The 18,727-nt window shown below is 40.6% G+C and overlaps 1 protein-coding gene across 1 annotated transcript in view; it reads left to right on the top strand.

Annotated features, from left to right (window-relative positions):
- The window catches only part of CDC42BPA (CDC42 binding protein kinase alpha), a 323,366-nt gene that overhangs the window by 171,959 nt on the left and 132,680 nt on the right, over positions 1 to 18,727 (top strand). The window lies entirely within an intron of this gene.

Consider the following 18,727-nt stretch of genomic DNA (forward strand, 5'->3'; position numbering starts at 1 on the left):
TTTGGTCAAGAAAACACTGGAGACTTTGAGAACAGTCTCAATGGAGTATGGAGGTCAAAAGCTGTATTGAAGAGAGTCTGGGAAAGGCATGCCAGACAGCAGGTGTAGGCAGTGCATTGAGTAGGTCTGAAAATTAAGGGAAGAAAGGATACGGAGCAGCAGTTAGAGAAGCAATTGGGTGCTGTGAAAGGAAAGAATTAGAGGAGAGTTAGAGGTTGAAGAGAAAGTGGGGAAGACATGACCATGGGAATAGGGGAAATCAGAAAGTAGGATGGGAGAGATTGCTGAGACAGGTGGAAGGATTAGAGGAGGAGAGCGGAGGAGAATCTGTAATTTCAGTGAGGAGAGTAGGGAGAAGGAAAATAGTGGAAGGTGAAGGGAGTTCCTATCAGATCTTTTCAACTTCTAAATTGAAAAATCAGCAAGGTCCTAAGCAGACAGGGAGGAGTGGGAATGGTTTAAGAAGGGAGTTGAAAGTGGCAAAAAGGTAGTTTGGTTGAGTGTGTGTCCTAGACTGCCCCAATACTGGAGTGGCAACAAGAAAGGAAAGAGTGTTTGAGCTGGTTTGGTAGACTACAGACACTCCTCAGTGTCTTTGAGACTGTTTCGTTTATAATGGCTTAGCTGCATACACATTCTTTTGCTCAGTTTTGACATGGTGCTCCACATTGTTTGCTTGTCTAAGATACTAATCTGTTGTACAGTGTCTTCTTTGTTTATAAAATGAGAATACTACTTCAAAAAATAATTAGGTTACCTCTGAGGTTTTGCCAAAAGGATGTTAGAGGAAAGTGATCCAGAACTACATACGTTTTTTTTGTTAAAAACAAAACCAAAAGCTATTCTAAGCCTAACATTTTAGTCTGCAGGCTCGGAACATCTTTAAGGAAAATTAGTAAATAATGGGCCTGAATCTGCTCCCAGTGAAGAAGTGGGATTTTTTTCCACTGACTTAAAATGGAAGCAGGATCAGGCCAAAAGTTACTAATAACTTGATTCAATGTATAAGGATCTAAAGAAAACAGTTAAAAGGCAGTGTGTAAAGCTGAGTAATGATGCAGCTTATATTAGTGTTATAATAAAAATTTGCATTTCTGTGGAACCTTCCATCTGTGGATCTCAAAGCAGTTCACAAACATTAACGGAGTAAATCTCATAATTCCCCTGTGAAATATGTATTATTCTCATTTTACAGATAGGGAAACTGAAGCACAGAGCATTTAATAAGTTGCTCAAGTTCATGCACACAGTCCATGGCAGCATCAGGAATTGAAACACAGATCTCCTGTGTCTTAGACTTTTCAGTATCATTCGCCTGTCCATTTAGATGGGTATTTGTATGGTCCTTCTCATTGTGAGGCACCCAGCCATTGCCATCATTAATGGATATTAATCTCTCAGCACCCTGTGAGTAGGGAAGTGTTATCCTCATTTTGCAGATGGGGAAATGAGATACATGATAAATCAAGTGATTTTTCACAAGGTCACACAGGAAATCTGTGGCTGAGGGAGGAACTGAATCAGGACTCCTGTGTTCCCCTACAGCGCCTAACTAGACCATCCTTCTTAGCCATCACTGTAGTATCTAAGTAGTGCACCAGGAAATTAAATCTGTATAGTGAAGTCCATGGAGTTTTCTATTCTTTCACAGCTTCTCAGCAGCTCTTCTGGTAGATGTATAAAAATGTGTATATATAAAATTCCTTTATTTTGTGGTGGGGAAACTATCAAAAAGTTGGGACATGCAGAGTGACTCTTAGTCTCTTTCAGTTCTGTGCTTTAGACTTTATTGTTGTGAGTGATATGAAAAAGGCAACTTTTGCTAAAGAGCTCTAATGGCAGAAATCCTAATAACATTAGAAGACCCTAAGGGCTAGATTCAAAGGGTCTTAGGCACCGCAATGCTCAGATTTGCCACACCTAATTTTTAGGCACTTAAAAAAAAAATCACTGGTATTTACAAAGCTGGAGAGAGGCACTTGGGCTTCCCTAAACAATGGTTGGAGGGAGATAAGCCCTAAGAATGAGATTCACAAAAGTCAGCACGCTTGGCAGCTCCTCACCAAAGTTAGCCAGTGGGAGATGCTAAAGTGAGGTGTATGTCCAAGCCCCACCCCCTCACAGAGGTTGGCTCCTATCCTTGGGGTGGAGGGAGACACCTCTCTGTGCTTGGGATTCTCATCTGAAACTCTCCCTTGCTGCTGTTTTTCCAAGGGGTTGGTGGGAGGGGGGACCACCTCTCTGGTAACCTTTAGCCCAGTGGCTAGGGTACTCACCCAGGATGTGAAGAATCCACTCCCCCAGCTCCTATAACTTTTTAGTTATTTATCCCCAGTTGAACAGCTTCAGCAGAAGAGATTGAGGGAGTTCCACATCAAAATATCCTATAGCACAGTGGTTAGAGCACTTGTCCGAGAGGTGGCAGGTCCCTGTTCAAATCCCTTCTCCCTCTCAGGCAGACAGGACTTGAATGGGGGTCTCCTATGTTCTCTTCCTCCGACACACAGACATTCGCTCACGTTGTGTGAGCTTACCTGTGGGGGCCCGATCCAGTAAACATGCTTGGATCTCACCTACTGGATTAGGCCCTGCAGGCGAGTTACACAGCGGAACACCTGCCTTCCCCCTGTTCCTATGTGTCGCATTGGGGCTGAGGTATCCATGTGCCTAGCATGAGCCTGCAGTGTGCATGTGCAGATGCAGAAACTTAGGTGCCTAGGGAACTTTTATTGCAAAAATGAAGGCACCAAGTGAGTTTAGATACTTACAGGGTTCGGCAGTAGTTGAGCATGGGTTTTGTGAATCCCAGTGGGGCCTGATTCGGGGATGTAGGCACCACAAGTGCCAATTAGGCTCCTATGTCCTTTTGTGAATCTAGAGCTAAGAATATAAATGAAATTTAGGTGCTGAACCATGGTAATTCTTGCTTACATGCACAGGGTTGAACTGATCATCAGTTTGGGGCAGGAAGTTATTACTCCAGAACTTTCCTCTCACCCTTACCCTCAGCAAGTTTGCAGATGACACTAAACTGGGAGGAGAGGTAGATACGCTGGAGGGTAGGGATAGGATGTATAGGGATAGGAGGGACCTAGACAAATTGGAGGATTGGGCCAAAAGAAATCTGATGAGGTTCAACAAGGACAAGTGCAGAGTCCTGCACTTAGGATGGAAGAATCCCATGCACCGCTGCAGACTAGGGACCGAATGGCTCGGCAGAAGTTCTGCAGAAAAGGACCTAGGGGTTACAGTGGACGAGAAGCTGGATATGAGTCAACAGCGTGCCCTTGTTGCCAAGAAGGCCAATGGCATTTTGGGGTGTATAAGTAGGGGCATTGCCAGCAGATCGAGGGACGTGATCGTTCACCTCTATTCGACACTGGTGAGGCCTCATCTGGAGTACTGTGTCCAGTTTTGAGCCGCACACTACGAGAAGGATGTGAAAAAACTGGAAAGCATCCAGCGGAGGGCAACAAAAATGATTAGGGGACTGGAACACATGACTTATGAGGAGAGGCTGAGGGAACTGGGATTGTTTAGTCTGCGGAAGAGAAGAATGAGGGGGGATTTGATAGCTGCTTTCAACTACCTGAAAGGGGGTTCCAAAGAGGATGGATCTAGACTGTTCTCAGTGGTAGCTGATGACAGAATGTGGAGTAATGGTCTCAAGTTGCAGTGGGGGAGGTTTAGGTTGGATATTAGGAAAAACTTTTTCACTAGGAGGGTGGTGAAACACTGGAATGCGTTACCTAGGGAGCTGGTGGAATCTCCTTCCTTAGAAGTTTTTAAGGTCAGGCTTGATAAAGCCCTGGCTGGGATGATTTTATTGGGGATTGGTCCTGCTTTGAGCGGGGGGTTGGACTAGATGACCTCCTGAGGTCCCTTCCAACCCTGATATTCTATGATTCTATGATCTATGTGTGTTAAGGTTCAGTTGCATTGTGTTGGGTAATGTGGGAATATAAAGGCCATGAGTCTGCAGGGTTGTCATTTTGGGACCTTTTGCCAATAGTTTTAAAATGCTCTTTACTTTAAATGTGGGGTACTGTCAGTGAACCCTGCTGACTCTCTAAAAATCATATTCCTCTGAATTTAGGTAAAGACCCTGTATACTCTATGGTTGAAACTCTGCCAACTGTAACTTCCAATTAGAGTGTAAATGTTATCTATGGGTATGTCTATTCGGCAATAAATGAGCCGCGCCTGGCCATGGCTGGCCTGGATCAGCTCATTCAGGCTAGCGGGGCTCAAGCTATGGAGCTAAAAAATTGCTGTTTAGGCATTCGGGCTTGGACTGGAGCCTGGGCTCTGAGATCCTGTGAGGGAAAAGAGTCTCAGAGCTCAGGCTGTAGTTGCCCGAATGTCTACACTGCAATTTTTAGCCCCACAGTCTGAGTCCCATGAGCCTAAGACTATTGACCTAGGCTCTGAGACTTGGTGCTGTGGGTCTTTTATTGCAGTGTAGACATACCCTTTAAGACCACCAGTTACTATGGCTTGGTTTACATTGATGAAATTAAATTCTGTTACTGGCCAAAGAAACTATAAATACTGTTGCAACTAAATATATAAAATCTTGTCCTAAATGTATATGAGAATTGAACTTTGAAAGTTTGCGTTATATCAAACCAGCATCCTCTTGTGGAGACAGAAAATTGAAAAAGAAGCTTTGCAAATAATTGAACATTTTAATCCTGGATTAGCTTTGATTAATGAATGGCATGGTACCTCCAGAGCCCTGGAATACTGTTCTGTAATTATGTCACAATTTATCTTGTTCCAGCTGAAGATTATTTATCTCATTTCCTCATGATTGTCTCCTCCTTGAGCTTTACAAATTGAATCCAGCTAGCAGCAATTTTTACTAATTTCCCCTGATGATGGTTGGAGTTTTCAGACCAAAACAGTGGTCTTAAAATGGCTTTTATTTTTAATAAAATGAATAATTTTCTTATTACCTCCCTTTTTTGCAAAACTTTCAAGGTTACCAAAATTTTGTTGTCTTCAGTTTTGTATTCTATTAACCTTCATAATCACTCACCATAATTTTTCTTTATTTATTTTAATTATTTTATTTTGCCATAGGGCTTCTTGCCTGATAAAAAATGCCAAATAAAAAGCCAAATTTAAATTTAAAAAGGCCAGCTATTTTAAACAATAGAAATGAATATATGCCAAATGGTGCACAGAGCTGTGTGGAGATAGCATAAGTAATTATATAACATATATATATTATATAGTATTCCTTCCACCATTTTTTTATATCTGCATTATTACACTATCAGAAACTTATTGCTGTGCACTTCACACACACGAGGTCCACAAAGTCATGTGCATGTCTAAAGAGAGATTTTGTCCCCAAATATTTTGTAGACTACTGAGCCCAACTGTCCCTATTCTTCAAAGGTTTTGTGGCAGCATACCAGCTTGGGCATTGGTACTTGAAAGACTCCTTGACTTTTGATGCCTCAGTGGTACCACTGCCAGGGGAACTGAAGGATGAGCGCTGGGAAGAATCTTAACGCACACACTCGGACGGCACTCCTCTCACCCCCTTTCAGCACAGCTCTCTGAACCAACAGCAGCTACAAAATAAGGACCAGATTCTCCAGTGCAACTCTGGCAATATGAAGCAACTACACATACAATTTAATTGGTTAGTGTGCTTCCAAGGCTTTGCACTACTCTGGTATATTGGTAAGGCTGCCCTTAAGAGGGAAAAGTAGAGCTGTGCAGAGGATGAACATTTCAGTTCACAAAGGATGGGATAGCACAGTGGTTTGAGCATTGGCCTGCTAAACCCAGGGTTGTGAGTTCAATCCTTGAGGGGGCCATTTAGGGATCTGGTGCAAAAATTGGGGATTGGTCCTGCTTTGAGCAGGGGGGTTGGACTAGATGACCTCCTGAGGTCCCTTCCAACCCTGATACTCTGTGATTCCTGAGTAATTTTGTGTGTTCTGTTTCCCACAGGTTGTTGCGTTTTAAAATAAAGCATATGGTATAAACATGTTGAAAGAGACAGACAAACTAGTACACAGTCTTGAACAGTCAGTAGGATTCCAGTATGAATTTAAAACCCTGGACAAGCAATTTAATTGATTAAGTTTTCTAAAGTACGTCTATTAGTCTAAAAAATTAGCTTGAATCTGGTAATTTCTGTTTGAATTAAATATTAGGGGCTGTTCTGTATTAAAGCAGGCATAATATTGCCAATAGTTTTTCATGTGTTATAGATAGTGTTCACACAAAATCCTTCTGATCTAGTTATTTTATTGTAAGTGGTGTTTGTGGGGAAACTGACTCCGAAAGTACGTTGCTCTGTACATCACATTCAGGAACTGCACGGACATCTGAGCTCCACTGCCTCATCCTTTGACTTCAGTGGGCTTTGGCTCAGACCCCAGTCCAGGGTTTCCTAAACTCTGGCACATGTATTACTCTTGGTACATGAGTTTAATGTTCCATACAGTCACATCACAACAATTTTTAAAGTGATATATGGAAGCCACTGCCATAGTCATTTCCATTTCGGCTAATCTGATTTGGGGTGATGCCATGGAAACTGAATATGATTGGAGATAAACCATTGTTTTATAGCTTTTTTTTTTTTGAGTTATTAGGGCTTGTCTCAATGGTGCATTATTTTTAAGTAAGAATGAGCATTTTCAGCACACACTCAGACACAAAGCAGGGTTGTTGTTTTTTAATTAACCCTAATTCTAGGACTATAACTTCCAAATATTTTACAGCCCAAATAAATATAGAACAATGCAACAATTTTCTTTGGCAGATTAGTTTTTAAGATGCTATAGTAAAATGTTTTTAAATTGCTTGATTTTTCAGAAGACCATTTTGTAAGTTCTTTGAAAAACACCAGGATATATTCATAAGCCAGTATGTGCACACAGTATGTGTGTTCAGGAATGAACCTCCGTGTCTGAGCACACCCAAAGTGTGTATATGTTGGCTGGTGAACACACGCCCTCTTGTGTGTTGTTGCTTACTTTATTAACATTTGAAATTCATCAAGAAAACCAGATACCAGAAGATAAATAGTTTGGCCTTTCCTGGATAGCTGTTTGAACAGCAGAAATTAGTTTAAAGAACAGTGTAAGTCTCTGGAGAAGGATATTTTTTTAATAATGAAAAATAAAATACCAGGGTCTCTTTAAGACTAGTTCAGGGGTTCTCAAACTGTGGGTTAGGACTCCAAAGTAGATCGTGACTCCATTTTAATGGGGTCACCAAGGCTGGCTTAGACTTGCTGTGGCCTATGGCCAAAACCCAAGCGCTACACTGCCTGGGGCTGGGGCCAAAGCCTAAGCCTGAGGGCTTCAACCCTGAGCAGCAGGGCTCAGATTACAGGCCACCTGCGTGGGGCTGAAGCCCTTGGGCTTCGGCTTTGCCCCCCGCCCATCGGGGTGGTGGGGCTCGGGATTTGACTTTGCCCTCCCCCCCCCAGGGTGGCAGGGCTCGGGCAGGCTCAGGCTTCCGTCCCCCCGCCTGGCGTTGTGTAGTAATTTTTGTTGCCAGAAGGGGGTCATGGTGCAATGAAGTTTGAGAACCCCTGGTCTAGATTATGTATATCCTGAGACTCAGGAGATCTGGGTTCAACTCCTGACTCTGCCACCTTGCAACCTTGATTGAGGTATATGTACCTTAATAAAGTGTGGAAAATAATACTGATTTTCTCCCACCCTTTGTCTTTTTAGTCTGTTTAACTTGTTGGCTCTTCAGGGTCTCTTTCTCACTGTGTGTATATAGTGCCTAGTACACTGGAGCCCTGATTTCTGTTGGCGCCTGTCTGCACCATTGTAATACTACTACCAATAATCATTTTAATTTGTTGTGTATAAAACTATATACATTGTAAAATCATATACCCATTTTCAATAAATATGCCAGTCTCCAAGGGCTTGGGAGCTGTTCCCTGGAGGCCTGATCCAGCTCTCATTGTACTCAATGGGAATCTGTCCATTAACTTTAATGAGAGTTTAGATTGGTCTCTTGATGCTTAAAGTATTGGGATTCTTCTAAACTAGAGGTGAATTTTTTGGGTGATACGGAGGGTGGTAAAGGCTATCTTGGATAACCGCTAATAAGAAAACAGAGTGACGTTTACAATCATAGGATAGGTTTCAGAGTAACAGCCGTGTTAATCTGTATTCGCAAAAAGAAAAGGAGTACTTGTGGCACCTTAGAGACTAACCAATTTATTTGAGCATAAGCTTTCGTGAGCTACAGCTCACTTCATCGGATGCATATGGTGGAAAATACAGAAGATGTTTGTTTTTATACACACAAATCATGAAAAAGTGTTTATCACTACAAAAGGTTTTCTCTCCCCCCACCCCACTCTCCTGCTGGTAATAACTTATCTAAAGTGATCACTCTCCTTACAATGTGTATGATAATCAAGGTGGGCCATTTCCAGCACAAATCCAGGGTTTAACAAGAACGTCTGAGGAAGGGGGTGGGGGGAGTTAGGAAAACAAGGGGAGGTAACCTATTTCCTAACCCACCCCACCCGTACAAAAATATAAATAAAAATGTGTGTAGAATCTGTTCCATTTATCCCCTGTTGATTGTATTTTGCCTATAAAGGGCTCAATCCTGCAAACTTTAGGCATGTCTTATTGACTTCAAAACTATTCACATGCTTACATCTTTGCAGGTTCAAATCCTTCTCTTGTTAGCTTCATAGGGCAGAGTCTGATTTATATGTAAACATAATGGTGTTGTTTTGAGCACTGTGTGAATAATATTAATACAGGTAAATCTATTTTGATCAAAAGGTGATTCTGAGTTTAAGTGAAATAAGGTTTTATGGGTCCCACACATGGGATGAGGGAGTGTCTGTTTAGGTAGAGATACAGTGGAGCCTTGATAAGAGGCTTGGTCAAAGGAGTGTAACAAAGTCCATTTTTCTTGTGCTGCTATCCGTGAGCAGCCTATTTTACTGGGATTACTGAAGAGTAGCTGCCGATTACCCAAATCTAATCTGGCTGCAGTGCGTGCTGCTGTTTTTGCCAGGTGGGATTTATTTCTAGCTTTGTTTGCTGGAGTTGAGATAAGCTTAAATTGGCAGAATATGGCAACTCCAGCATTTGATATAACCCAGCACAATATAATGGAAAATAGCAGTAGATTCTGTCACTTAAATTGCTGTATGTTTAACTGTGACCAGTCCAAATCAAGTGACTCCCAGACTTGTTGGAAGATCACCAAATATAGTGCTTTGAGTATCTCTTGGGGCTCACAGTTCTGCATTGCTGAATGTATTTAACTCAATAAAACCTTTGTAAGCAACAAATTGTCTTCTTTAGTTGAAAAGTAGCCAAACATAAATGTGTCTTCATTTTTATTTATGTATTTATTTATTTTTGGCATGGGCGTAGTTTTATTGCACCAAAGGGCAGTGGGGGAAGAAAAGTATTTCTGAAACAGCAGAAGGGAGAGGCACAGTTTACCCACCTTCTGTCCTAGTAGGGGGAAATCTTTGGTACGGAAGGAATTCTGGAGTGAAGCTCCAACCATTATGGTAGGCAGATCTGTGCTAGCATTTTTTCCTAGGGCAGGTAGCTTGGCAAAGAGAATTGCTGCCTATTGTAAAAAATGCATAATTTTAACCAATAAATGTCTGCTTCTAATATTTGGTTTGTAATTGTTGGGAATGCACGTACATGTATAATGATTAAATGATGTTCTGTAGGACCCTCAGCACTAAGCCATCAAGATCAGCTTCCCTGTGCTAATGTCTAGCAACTATACCTAAAACCACTATTTTTTCCACAAACCAGTGCTTTGGTTTTAACTTTATAACCCAGATAGGAGGGACATAGAGAAAAATACTGAGAATTTGGAGAATTCACAGAAAAACTGTTTAATAGCAGATACAATTCATGCTTTTTTACTTTATGGTTAGCAATTATAGTAGTTCTTGAGCTTTAGGCCAGGTCTACACTATAAACTTACATTGGTATAACCACATTCCTGAGCGATGCAGTTATAGCAACCTAACCCCTAGTGTACACAGCACTATGTTGGTGGGTGGACGTCTTCAACTTAGCTACTACCTCTCATGAAGGTGGATTAACTGCGCCAGTGGGAGAGGCTATCCCGTCAGCGTAGTAGTGTCTTCACCAAAGCGCTACACTGGCACAGCCGCATCTGTGTAGTTGTGCTGCTTCAGCATTTTAGGTGTAGGCCTGCCCTTAGGGTGTGACCCTCCCCCATTGCGGGGTCTCAGAGCCCAGGCTCCAGCCTGAGCCTGAATGTCTGCACCACAATTAAACAGCCCTGTAGCCCGAGACCCACAAGCCCAAGTCTGCTGACATAGGCCAGCCACAGGTGTTTAATTGCAGTGTTGACATACTCTTTCTGATTATGTGGGAGAGAGGTAATTTATAAAATCAAATATGATTTCATTTACATTATATGTATATATTTTCGTAACATGAAGATGAAATAATGCTTATGCATGAGATCACTCTATGCGTTTAACCAGTAGACTAAAATAAAGTGGTAGCTTTGTCTATATTTCTAAATATAGAGTAATACTGTGAAAGGGACTTTTCTTGCAATCGTTCTTCATACAGGACTCCCACTGAAGTCACAGAGTTTAAACCCAGAGCTTCTCCTTCATGTGCTAAAAGACACAGTATTGTTTCCTGATCTTTTCAGGTTTTCTAATTTCATAATAATTTTTAGCATGTGAATTTAATATGCATGTCTGCAAGCTGGCCCAATGGCATAATCATTTGTAATAGTGCTCTCTGACACTTCTTCATAGCCATTCTGGGACACTTGTTCCAGGAGAGAGCGAGCGAGAGAGAGAGATGAAACTCATTAAGATTCTTGCTGTTTTAATCTTTGTTTTCCTATTGCAGTTCTCCAGGTGGATTCTGTTATCCAATTACTTGTAGAGTGATGCAGGTGAACCTCAATACCTGAGCAGACTTTGATACCACCAACATAATTATGCAATAAACTTAACTTCAGTGATTTAAGAGTCCAATAAACATAACAGTAGCAGGAGTAAATTGCTACCTGCATGATTTCTGGTTTTCTAGAAAACCCAGAAAAACAAATATGTGAGCTGTAAGAAATATATTTTATTTCTCAATATTCATTATTGCTTCACAGAAAAATAAACTACCTGGTGTGCTGTTTGCATTTGGAAATTATAGTCCCAGCCCCATAATGAAGCTATACTTGAAAAACAATTATTACATAATTGCTTTTGTCTTCTTGACAGATATGCTTTCCCTTGGGTCTTACATGCCAGCATTTGCAATGAATTTTGTACAAATTTTAACTTTACTTAAAATTCGATTATAATACATATTTCCAATTTGCTAAGTTCTTAGTGTTTCTGTAGTAATTTTGTGTCTCAGAAATGAACCTAGTCAAATGGTTTCAGAACATAAAATTAGGCTTTTTTTTAATGACTGATATAAAACACTGCTACAGATTTACCAAATTTCATAGGGAACAGTTTATTCTTGAGCCTTAGTAAACAAACAGAATTTCTGTCTGGTTCATTAGTAGTATTATTGCCATTCATTTTGATTTCTCTAACACCTACTATAATCTCATATCAGAACACTGTTAGAGTAACACAGCATTCAAAGTGACTAATCTTTTATTTGTGGTTAAAGAAAAACTCATTTTAAAGAGAGCTGGGTGAACCCATTCGGAGAAACAAACCTCAATCTGAAGCTTTGCCCAAATCACAAATTAAACCAGACTCTATTATGAGGTTTCAAAAATGTTCTGTTAATATTTTAAATATTTTTTTTTCACAAGCCTCAGTGCTTTTTATTTTCATTCTGGAAGCAAGCTTACAAAATACTCATGAAAGCAGGTGTTCCCCCAGTATTTCCAGGCTGATCAGAAACAGGAAGTACCTAAAATCGCATGGACAATCGCTTCCGACAACGTTTCCAGCCGTGACTCTGATCCTGTGCAATGCCAAGCTTCTACTACAAGGGGCTGAGTGCCTACAACTCCCATTGCAATTCACAGGAGCTGAAGGCATTCAGTAGGTCATATGATTGTTTCTCATGTTGCAGACCGAAACACTTTACATAAGCATCTGTACTTAAGGGTGGTCTCGTGCTCCAAACTTCTGGGTCTTGAGTTTCATATATCACTCATTCCAAATAGAAATCTAGACTTTACTCTCAGATCACACCCAAAGATGACATTGCTGTGAAGCGGAAGTAAAGGCACAAAGTTGTACTGTTTCCTTTGATAGTTTGAGCATGCATGCCCTTTAATTTACTTTGCTGTCAGTTTGAAGTACTTGAAGCAACTCAAGATAACGAAGTAACCCCTGGAGCCTGTATGCACAGTGTGTCATGCAACTGGGTGGGAAAGGGCTGCTTTGCTCTTGAACAGGGTGTGGCTTCTTCAAGAGTCGGTTACGGATTCCATACAGCACCATGCTATCAAACTTCTTGAATTCAGCATCTCTTCCCACTATAAATGTGATTTACAGAATGGGTTTGCAAATAAATCCTATTTTTAAATGGGTTTTTTTTCTGTTTAAGAGTAGCATGTGATCTCTCTTTTGAAGCCCCTGACAGGATTGAAAGGTTTGTAAAGAACAGGTGCTCTGTATGTAGCCTACTACCCAGGTAATATTGGCACTTTGCACTTCTTTAGCACCTTTGATCGCAGGATCTCAAAATGTTTTATAAATATTAACAAATGAAACCTCTCTCTTTAAACCTTCTATATCTGTTGTGAAGAGTCATTCAGTTTTGTTGTTGTGAAGGATCCTGGGAGCACCCCCAAGTGATAATATAGGGGGAGCTGTTAGCGCTGAACACTCCTGCTGTAAGACCTTGTTTCAGTTGCTTATATCTTTGCCAATGTTAACCATTTGGACTGAAGTTTTCCATCCCAGGTTCTGCCTAAAACAAAAATGGCTCAGCCATTTTCAAAGAAGTGATGAGAAAAAATTACATTCTTTGCTTATGATAAAAAAAATTATTACAACATTTCATGGCCTTTTGCTGTTCTCATGAAAAAACATCCACATTTGGCCAAGATTTAAGCCTTCGGACTATCTCAGTTTGCACATGTTTTTTAGAACTTGACTGCTACATTCTCCAAAGATTCTTTTGGTACTGGGTAGGCTCCATCCCAGAGCTGCAGGGGCTGAGAGGGACTTTCTTTGTAATTGCTGCTCCTGGCTGCTGTAGTTAGCAGTAGTGCAGGGCACCAGAATAGAGAGCAGGGAGATGGTCTCTTCTGTGCTGAATGTTCTCCCTTCTAGTCCCCAGGTACCATGGAGGAGGAAGCCACTTGACTCAAATGCAGAGAGGCCAAAACCTCAACCGCAATGAGTAGTGTAGAGGGAATAGTTAAGGACAAGAAACCTGGGTCAGGAGGAGATGCTAGGAGCTGGCAAAAGATTGGGGAGACACTGGGATTGCCTGAGCAAGGAGACTTGGACTGGGAATGGGGGATATGGAAACAGGAGTAGGTGGGGACTGAGAGAGGAGAAGACTGAGATTGGATGAATAGCTGGTGCGAGGGGAGGCTGGGACGGGCCAGGCAAGAAGACCAGAAGCCAGTTGTGTGTAAGGAACAGGGGTCAGAGGACTAGGAGCCAGTGGGAGATGCGGGGCAGATTGAGATTGGTTGAGGAAAGGGCAGAGGGACTGGAGCTGAGTGAGTAAGGAGATTGGAAGAAGGAGCCTTGAAGGGGATGCTGGGTGGAGAGAAGACTGGGACTGAGACTGGAGACGAGGAGTGGCTAGGTGATGCGACTGGGATGAGGCGTCAGGGAGGGTGCGGTAGAGAGGAAGAGAGAGCTCTGGGTCAGAAGTGTCAGGCTTGGGGAAAACAAGAGCAGAAAGATCTGTAATAACTGGCGCACGCTCCATAACCGAGAATGAAACTCAAAATCCTGAGTCTCAACATTCTTCTGCTGTTAGCAAATATCTGTGAAACCTATTGGCAAAGCGTAGGTATCTTCCTCCTCTTGTACTAGTCCACATAGAGGGTGATAACCTACTACTGCTATCACTTACTCCATTAGTTCAGGTGGCAGAGATCTGTGTGGTGGATTTAAAGGTTCCAATCCTGCTGTTAACATATATTGTTGTCAATATGATTTAACCTGATGAAATTTCTTTTTAGTTTGATTTTTTTAAAAGCTTAGGAAATTAGTCTAAAAATTAGTGTTAAAAGAACATTATTAAGGTTGCAAAGTCAAGCACCCAAAAGATGTTGGGCCAGATTCTCAGCTGGCCTAGCTCCATTGAAGTCAATTGAAGTCAATGGAGCTACACAGATTTACTGAAGTTGCGGATCTGGCTACCTATATTTATGAAAAATAATCATTCTTACCCATGTGACTAATAGGAAATGGAAAGAATTTTAAAAATTGGATTCATCTGGTCACTCCAGTCTTAATTCCTCTTTCACAGGATTAGATTCCCATGGATTATGTAGGAATCTCTGTGGTGGAGTAGGTAATGGTAGCACAGCACAGTGGTTGGCCCTGCTGCAAGGGAAGAGGAGGGCAAGAGGCTCATGAAGGGACAGCCATTCCCTGTACCTGATTGGGATTCCCCCAAGGTTTCATCCGCAGTTCTTGGCCTCTGGTTTGTATAAACTCTGCCTCCTGCTTCTTCTGCAAGGCTGCCATCTCTACTTCAGTGTGTCGATGATGAAGCAGAGATGTGACTAGAAAAAGCTTGAAGTATATTGTGTTTTTCCTCACCTTCCTGTGGGACATGAACATTTGGCCTGGTGTCAAAAATGGCTCTTAAAAATAAGTATTTAGCCACAGTATTTTCGATGCCCTCTGTAATTTGTGTGTGTGAGTGTGTGTAATACTGACGATCACAGCAAGATTTTTCTTGGTTCTGTTTTGTGGAATCTGTGAACTCGCTGTCCATATTTTTTTTTTTAATACTCTTGGGTATATCTTGAAAGACAGATGACTTGGGTAAACGGTGCCTCAAAGGTACTTTCTGTTTTTTGTTTTAACTTGTTCTTGGTCCAGATTTTGAAATGCAATTTGATTTTAGATTTACTTTTTGCAAATCATTTCACACCAGAATTATGGTTCCCAAGACATTGGTAGCATGTTTCTGTTTTTTTTTTTATTTGAAATGTACTTTGATGGGACAATGTAAAAATAAATACATTTAAAAAAATCTCAAACTGGCAATAGTAATTATTTGACATATAGCGTCAGCAACATTCTGCAAAACTGGGACTGAAGAATGTTGCTTAATGGATGCTCAAATGCTTCTTTCAGTTTACACTCTAAGAATTAGCCATTATTTATTGTGCCCTCTTCTGAGATTTGAAATCTAATAATACTTGCTTGCCTTTGATAAATGCATTTGCTGTGTTTCTAGAGTGGCAGGAGCTCTTTGTTAGACTGAGTCACCCAAACCAGTGGCTGTTTCTAAATGTTATGAAAATAGAGCTTTTTACTTTGTGTATTTTACTTCCAAGTCCGTGTTTTTCTGCATATGACTAACAAACACAGTAAGATCTAAATACTGTTGATCTAAGACTGTTTGGTTTTTAAATTTGAGTTGAGTCAGAAGTGCCTATTTTGTAGTTTTACCAATTATACTTTAAAAAGTTAGCTACCCACACTGGCAGCAGTACCCAGGATAACACAGTATTAACCTATACTTGCAATATACTGTACTGAGTATATTTAAGGCAACATTAACTCTGCATCCTGTACTCTTAGTGGTATCCTTTTTCTGAGTCAAAAGCAGAGCTTGAAGGGCAGTGGCCAAGGGGGTTGCAGGTTTGCATAGCTGTCTGAAATCTGGGATCCCCTTGGATGTCCACCGTCGTCTTGTCTTTTTGCATGCTGTTTGCTCCATTCTTTGCACTTCTACCAATCTCCATGACTAGGCAGGGTTTAGGCATAAACAATGTGAAAACTTCACAGCTTCAGTAGTGAGAGTTCCCTTCCAAGTACTTTTGTGAAGTAGGGGACTCAGTGGACCAACGTCCAGTAATAATTTTATCTGAGAACTTTGTGAAAATCAAAAGACTGCCTTGAAAGGGACAGTCAGGAGGAATGAGCTGTAGGGACAGTTCTGCTTTTTACAGAAGTGTTTCTGTTAATGTATGTCATGATTGAGTCAGGAGCTTCAATCTGTGAAAGTAGACAGAAAACTGAAAACATGTACTTTTGTCAGTTTCAACCATAATAAATGTTAGCATCTGTATAAATCTACATTAATTTCTTTTCTGCTTGATACTACACTCGTTGAAGTGGAAGATGCTTCCATTGACTTTAATGGTGCAGTATCAGAACCTAAAGAGCAACCAGTTTTTGACAAAATAAATTCCCTTCAAAACAATAAATTAACCCTATTTTTATTGTTACAAACTATAACAAGTTAATACAAATTATAAAATGTATTATTCATGTACAGTAGCTTCCTGAAACTTACTGGTACTGTTTTCATTATTCTGAAGTGTGTAAAGCTTGACATCTTACCCTTAGTGCTATAGAGTCTATCATCTTTTCCATTATAAACCTTTAATTACAAAGGTTTATTAATCAGTCTTTAAAAAAATTCTCTGAGGTATAGCATAGCCTACTAAGGTCTCAGCCTGTGAATAGTTCAGTTTACTTTTTGCCAAGGTCTCACCCTGTGAATAATGCAGAGTTGTTGTAACCATATTGGTCCCAGGATTTTAGAGATCCAAGTTAAGTATGATGATATCCTTTGTTGGACCAACTTCTGTTGGTGAGAGAGAGATGAACATTCAAGCTCACACAGAGCTCTTCTTCAACTAAGTAGAGGTAAGGAGTCTAAGAGCTCGGTGTGAGCTTGAAAGTTCATCTCTCTCTCACCAACAGAAGTTGGTCCAATAAAAGAGACTGTATTACCTCAGCCACCTTGTCTCTAATTTATATGTTAATCATTTATATGTTGTTATAAGAATGAAATAAAGTTAGTATTTTCAGTTGCTAATTTTTCCTATTTTGTTCTTATCCCTCATAAACAGCTCAGATCTTTGAAAGCTAACATGCTGTGGCAGTCAATTCATGGTCTTCCTTTTGAATATTTTGGGTCAGAGTAGGATGAGAATTTAATACCCTTGTCATATTTTTGAGAAATGCAGTTTAATGGGCAAATGCTGTAATTGTGTTTTAATTATTATTTATTTGTATTGTGTTATTTTTATCGTTAAAAGATATATTACATTTGGACCTCATTCACATGCCTAACCACCAAGGTCTTAGTTCTGCACTTGACTCCATATGGGTGTGCCCTCACACAGTCCGCTGCAGAATTTGGGCCCAATTAATCTATGAATTTCAGATTCCCTGTGTACTCAGTTACCTGGGAGACATTAAAGCCTCAGATGAAAAACTGTCACCTTTATAGGATTACTCTCTTACTGTATAAATCTATGTGCAAGGATAGATCTTATGCCTATACATAGAGCACTGCAAATATGCGGATATTGTCTTTATATCCATGGATATCCGCAGATGCGGATATCCGTGAACCATGTTTGCAAATCGCGGATGGATGTGGACTCAAATTTTATATCCATGCAGGGCTCTACCTATGCAGATCCCTCACAGAACCAAAACCTAATTTGGTGAAATAAAAATTCACAAACAGCTAATCACAGTTTTTATTACTCTTAAAAATTTGTCTTAAGTACAAAGTGAGCTGTACAATTAATACATATTTTAAAAATATTTTGAACTTGTTTTAAATTTAACATTTTACAAAAACCCCACAACCTTTCCTCTTCCACCTTCCCCCTCTCCCCGCAAAAATTTAAAAAAAATCCCCCCACAAAAAACCCCACTAAATTGTAAGGAATAACTCCTGCAATCTATTAGATGTCAATCATAATTCTAAATCCCATGGCTTTTATAGTTTTGAGATAAACTCAGTACTTTAACAGAGTTTATGGTGTAAATTCCTTAAGTTGTTTATTCTTTTATGGCCCTCACTTTCTCCACACTTTTCCCTCTTAGAGGTATTTCATGGGAGTACTTTTGTAACTAGGACCTTTGGAAGTGAAGGTCCAAAATCTGTTCCTAATTACACTGGGGTAAATCTGTTACAATGCCACTTCAAGCAATGGAGTTACACTTCTGGTCCAGAGATCCCAAATCGCCACTGACTTAAGCTGACTCCTATGAAATGATTGCGGCCAATGGTGTCACAGAAGCAGCACACACAGAATCAAAGACGCTACTGATGTATGTGGGTTGAGCTCCATGAAGCTGCCAATGATGAACATGGCCCTATTTATTTATGGCCGCCAAGTTCTGGCTGTCAGGTTAGACAAGACATCTGTTCCTACAATCCCGCTGCTTACAGTATATAATACACGAGTCCCACCACTAGGCTGGCAGGTCATCAGGTTTCTTGAATTAATTGTTTATGCTTAAGAAATGTTAAATGACATATTCTCAGAGTTCATGTGGGGTTTGTAAAAACATTGCTTTCTTACAGGAGAGCTGTAGCTCTGTGTGCTCGTGGTTTGTTGGTTTGTGTGAATAGATTTTTTTTTTAAAATGTGCATGACTCCAAAAATAAATGTAGGTTCTCAAACCAACACAAGTTGACTACTCACAAGGGTATCACCAACAGGGCAGGCTGTAAGCTAGTGCAGGATTCTTCAGAGACCTTTCAGCAGGTCTACGAAATGGCATTGTCAGAAATTCCAGATTGAATGTCCACCTAGCCTTATG

The sequence above is a fragment of the Eretmochelys imbricata genome, chromosome 3 (genome assembly GCF_965152235.1).
Source record: "Eretmochelys imbricata isolate rEreImb1 chromosome 3, rEreImb1.hap1, whole genome shotgun sequence".
Lineage (NCBI taxonomy): Eukaryota > Metazoa > Chordata > Testudines > Cheloniidae > Eretmochelys > Eretmochelys imbricata.